Below are 6,026 nucleotides of genomic sequence, written 5' to 3'. Positions count from 1 at the left end.
ACATTAGTCCTGGCCTTTGTGAGACAGCAGCTGTGGATCAATTTCCCAAGAAGCATTTCTGGTGTCAAACATGGATCACCGTAAAGTTCTCTGGTTTCAGGCATTACTCTGTTTCTGACTCTGGTGTGGCTCAGGTAACAGTTACCACCCCATGATTGTGCATTCACGTTTCAATTCAGGAACTTCTGTGCATAATTGGAGCTGATGTGTTCCTTCAGAAATGGTGGGGAACTGGTCAACCGACACAACTACACTCCAGTAACAAGGTCTCCTGAACCCTGTCGCCCTGCTGTGGGCAGATGTCTGGCCATTGTTATGCTGTGAGTGAGCCACACAAGAGACTGGAGGTATAGATGTAAAAGATCTATTCAGCAGGACAGGCATTCTGGAGAGTCAATCCTTTGGAGAAACTTCCTCAACTCAATGTCAAGTTTTTGTACTCTTCAGAACAGATAACAGGTGATTGAATTCAATTTCAAAAGTTTCAAAATTGACAAATGATTCCATTGAATCACAGGTGTTTGATGCCTGATCTGATGTGGGCTGATTACCAGAGCCCCATTGTCTTACACGTGGCCAATGCATGAGCATGTCTCATGGTGCCAGTTCACAAACCAGGCCTCCTGAGCTGCCTTCTGCCATCAGCCAGTTGTGAGCTTTCCTCAGACACCAGAGCTTATTCATCCAGTTGTGCTTTTAATTTCAAAACTGATCACTCTGAACCGGTAACTGAAATGCAGTTTACATTTTGAAATAATTCACAAAGACTGGTTCTCATTTATGCTAATGCCTGCCGTCCACATAATCCGTGAAGAATGTTCCACGTCAAAGATCCCTACCACACACCCCTGTTGGCCTCCTGGACAGACACCTTTCCCAGGGAGGTCAGAGTCTAAGGAGGTTCTAATTAAAAAAGACAGCAAAAGGCCCCACAACTGAGGATGCCCAAGTCCTGTAGCTGCTACAGGAGCACTGTTCCCATGCAGACCTACATCTACATGATCTATTATCCTGAACCAGCTCTCCACCAGAATGTGGGGAGATAATTCAAAACTAGGGTTGATAGCGATGATGTGCTGCTCTGGGTGTTTGACTGCATCCTCTCGGTTCTGGCTATGCTTCATACATGGCTTATCCCCATCAACTCCATGCTGCTGAAGCTGCCTGAGTTGAAGGCGGCAACATTTTGTTACCTCTTCCCCGGCTGACCCACCGTGGCAAACATTGCTTCCTTCTCTCTCATTCCTAACACAATACTACAGCACAGTACAGGCCCTTTGGCCCACGATGTTGTGCCGACATTTTATCCTGCTTTAAGATCTATCTAACCCTTCCCTCCCACATAGCCCCCTATTTTTCTATCATTCATGTGTCTAAGAGTCTCTTAAATGTCCCTACTGTATCTGTCCCCACAATCTCTGCCGGCAGTGCGTTCCACGCACCCACCACTCTCTGTGTAAAAAAAAAACCTGACATCCCCCTTATACCTTCCTCCAATCACCTTAAAATTATGCCCCCTTGTGTTAGCCATTGTCACCCTGGGAAAAAGTCTCTGACTGTCCACTCGATCTGTGCCTCTTACCATCTTGTACACCTCTATCAAGTCACCTCTCATCCTCCTTCTCTCCAGAGAGAAAAGCCCTAGCTTGCTCAACCTATCTTTGCCCATTTGATGTCAGTACAAGTTTGAGACTGTCAGACATGTCTGTCAGTGGTTACTGTGTCAGCAAAGGGCCAACTGGGGAACTTGGTTGGTCTCAGGTTGAGGATCACAGGTAATGGTTTGTGTTGTAGGCAGTGACAGAGGGATGTCTGGGTCAGGGGACCACGTCTGTGTGGAGGTCCCTCTGATCTGCCTACACGGATTTTTTTGGGTGGTTTCTATTTGAATGGTGTAAGGAGCTCATCACGATTGGACCCTATAGAATGTCTTGAGAGCAGCTGCTCCAGCAGTGAAAGCGCCTGGGGGTGTCTTCACCCATCCAGGCTGGAGTAACTGCCTTCTGACACCCTGTGGTGGGGCCACTGCAGTTCCACTGCACCTGGTTGGCCACAGGAGTGTGTCTGGTCTCACACAGCAGATGTCCCTTCAATTCCTTTTCTCCTCTCTCTTGGCTCAGTCACCTGGCCCTCCGTAATATGGATCCCTTCCCATGTCTGTTTAACCAATACATCTCTCCACTGAGCTGTCCCACCAAACATCTAACTCCCGGACCAGCCTTCATTACAACATACAATTACCAATGTGTTTTAGCACTGTCTCCATGTCCTCTGTGTTCCCATTCCTGCAGGCCAGCATCCATCAGGAGCAGTCGGATGAGAAACAGGAGTGGGTGTGTGTGGTTTGAGGTGCCTGCAATGAGATTGTTAGTGGGTCCCTGGTCTACCTTCTCCTTCTGGTCAGCAATGGATTGCTTTCCCTCATCGAAACTGAACCCTCATTTACCTGTCACCCGACCGAGTTTCAATCACACTCACCATTTACATTCTTGGGCACAGGATTGACCTAAGTCCTGGCTGCTGCTCTGCATTTTTACAGGACAAAACCCTAGCATTACACCAAACAACAAACTGTTCAAAGGAACTCTAAAACTCAAACTCAGTGCATTGACAACAGGCAATGTCATCCTGAAAAACATTCTTGTTAAAAAAAGCAAAATTTGAGATTACTCCCCAGTTGTTCCAATCTTCCAGCATACCCAGGTGGAATTCCCAGTTTCGGTGTGTACTCACCAATTCCCAAAATGTGAATTTCTCTCTAGAATGTGGGAATCTCATGTCCGGAACAGAGGCACTTACATTTCTTACACCTTAGCCTGAATCCACGTGGCCAGTGTGGAATCCCAGCCTTTCTCCCCCTCCCACATATATCCCAACGGAAAGGAATAAAAGAACATAAACTACAGATAAGACTAAACAAACCAATGCTTGCACTTACCTTCCTTCAGCACCTTTGCAGATAACTGGAACGCTTGGAATAAACAGTTAAATTGGTAAATTGTGAACTGGTAAATAGGTTTAATCTTTCTTGTACTGAGGTACAGTGAAAGACTTGACTCGCATCCTGTTCATACAGATCATTACACAGTACATTGAGGTAGTACAAGGTAAAACAATAACAGAGTGCAGAATAAAGTGTAGATTTAAAAGAGAAGGACAATTACAGCAGAAGTAATCAGTGGATCTGCAGATAGCAGCTTACAACAAGTCACCACGCTCCAGTACCACAATAAAAAAAACTTCAACACATCTTCCGAAAGAATAGAGGAAAAGAAAAGATGGATGGGTGGGGTACACACACACACACACACACACACACAAAACAAGAAACTGCTTCTTAAAACACAAGGGGTCCTGCAAATTAATTTCACATAAAGTAACAGCATCTATCCCTTGGTCACATCCTAGTTATTCAACCCACTGCAATTCGCCTACTGTTGAAACAGGTCCCTGGTGGACACCATCTCCCTGGCCCGACGCTCATCTCCGGAGCATCTGGATAATACACACACCTACATCAGACTCCTATTTATTGATTACAGCTCTGCCTCCGATACCGTGATTCCAAAGAAACTCATCATCAAACTCCGAGACCTGGGACTCAACACCTCCCTTTGCAACTGAATCCTTGACTTCCTGACCAACAGACCGTAATCAGTGAGGGTGGGCAGAAACACCTCCAGCACGATTATTCTCAACACTGGCACCCCACAAGACTGTGTCCTCAGGCCCCTATTCTACTCCCTATACACTCATGACTGCATGGCCAGATTCTGCTCTATATCCATCTGCAAGTTTGCAGATGACACCACTGTAGTGGGCCCTAAATCAAATAATGACAAGACAGAGTACAAGAAGGAGACAGAGAGCCTAGAGGTATGGTGTCAAGACAATGACCTTTCCCTCAATGCCAGCAAAACAAGAGCCGGTTGTTGACTTCAGGAAGAGGGGTGGAGCACACGCCCCCATATGTATCAATAGTGCTGAGCTGGAGATGGTTGAGAATTTCAAGTTCCTCTGTTTAAATATGACCAATAGCCAGTCCTGGTCCAACCACATAGACAGTATGGCTGAGAAAGCTCACCAGTGCCTAGATTTTCTCAGGAGGCTAAGGAAATTCAGCATGCCCCCCCACTGACCCTCACTAATTTTTATAGATGTACCATAGAAAGCATCCTATTCGGGTGCATCATGACTTGGAATGGCAACTGCTCTGCCCAAGACAGCAAGAAATTGTAAACAGTGGTGGACACAGCTCAGTCATTATGAAAACCAGCCTCCACTCCACAGACTCTGTGTAGACTTCTCAGTGCCTCAGTAAAGCAGCCAGCATCATCAAAGACCCCACCCACCCCAGACATTCTTTCTTCTCCCACTGAGCAGAAGATAAAAAAGGCATTTGATAAGGTCCCTCATGGCAAGCTGATTCAAAAGATAAAGATGCATGGGACCCAGGGTGAACTGCAAGTTTGGATTCAGAACTGGCTTGCCCTTAGAAGGCAGAGAGTAGGGGTGGAAGGCTGTTATTCTGGCTGAAGGTCTGTGACCAGTGGTGTTCTGCAAGGATCAGTGCTGGGACTTCTGTTGTTTGTGATGTATATCAATGACTTGGATTAAAGTGTAGATGGGTGGATTAGCAAATTTGCAGATGATGCCAAGATCGGTGGAGTTGAGTTGTGGACAGTGTAAAGGACTATCAAAGTATACAATGGGATATAGATCAGTTACAGATATGGGCAGAGAAGTGGCAGATGGAGTTTAATCCCAGCAAGTGTGAGGTGTTGGACTTTGGGAGGTCAAATGAAAGGAGAAAGTGTACAGATAATGGTAAACCCCTTAATAGCATTGAGGTACACAGGGATCTTGGAGACCAGGTCCATAGTTCACTGAAAGTGGCTACACAAGTGGACCAGGTGGTAAAGGCAGCGTATGGTGTGCTTGCCTTCATTGGGAGGGGTGTTGAGTGTAAGAGTAAAAAAGTCATGTTGCAGCTGTATAAAACTTTATTCAGACCGCACTTGAAGTATTGTGTGCAGTTCTGGTCACCCCATTATAGGAAATATGTGGAGTCTGCAGAGGGTGCAGAAGAGGTTCACCAGGAGGCTGCCTGGGTTAGAGGGTATGAGCTATTAGGAAAGGTTGAACAAACTTGTTCTCCCTGGAGCATCGGAAGCTGAGGGGAGACCTGATAGAGGTTTTTAAAATTATGAGAGGCAGAGATAGGGTAGACAGAGTCTTTTCCCCAGACACCAGAGGACATGCTTTTGAGGTTAGGGGAGGAAGGTTAAAGGCAACATGAGAGGCAAGTTTTTTATGCAGAGAGTGGTTGGTGCCTGGAATGGATCACCAGGGGTAGTAGTGGAAGCAGGCAGTTTGGTGGAGTTTAAGAGGCTTTTAGGTAGACACATGAACGTGAGGGGAATGGAGGGATGTGGATGATACACAGGAGGAGGACAGTTAGTGTAAATTGGCATCAAGATTGGCACAACATCATGGGCCAAATGGCCTGTCCAGTGCTGCACTGTTTTATGTTCTATAAAAGCTTGAAAACACACACCACCAGGCTCAAGGATAGCATCTTTCCCGCTGTTATATAACTCTTGAATGGATCTCTTGTACGATAAGATGAACTCTTGATCTCACAATCTACCTCGTCCTGGCCCTTGCATCTTATCATCTACCTGCACTGCACTTACTCTGTAGCTGTAATACCATAATCTACATTCTGCTTTTCCCCTTGTACGACCTCAATGTACTGATGTCTTGGAATGATCTGTATGAATGACCTGCCAAACAAAGTTTCTCACTATCTTGGTGCATGTAGAAATAATAAACCATTTACCAATTGCGTACGTCCTTACTGAAGTCCATGTTGATGACTTCAACTGTCGTCCCGAAATCAATTTTCCCTTTCCGTCCGCTGTAAATAACACAGTGCCACAAGGTCGATTCGAACAAATACCTTTATTAGCAGTGCACTGCTAGGAGAATTCTCTTCAGCACTCATTAAGAGTCGCTTCCTGAGT

Source organism: Pristis pectinata, chromosome 25, assembly GCF_009764475.1.
Source record: "Pristis pectinata isolate sPriPec2 chromosome 25, sPriPec2.1.pri, whole genome shotgun sequence".
In the NCBI taxonomy this organism is placed as follows: Eukaryota; Metazoa; Chordata; class Chondrichthyes; order Rhinopristiformes; family Pristidae; genus Pristis; species Pristis pectinata.
The sequence above is the reverse complement of the archived record's forward strand: the minus strand, read 5'-3'. Positions refer to the sequence as shown.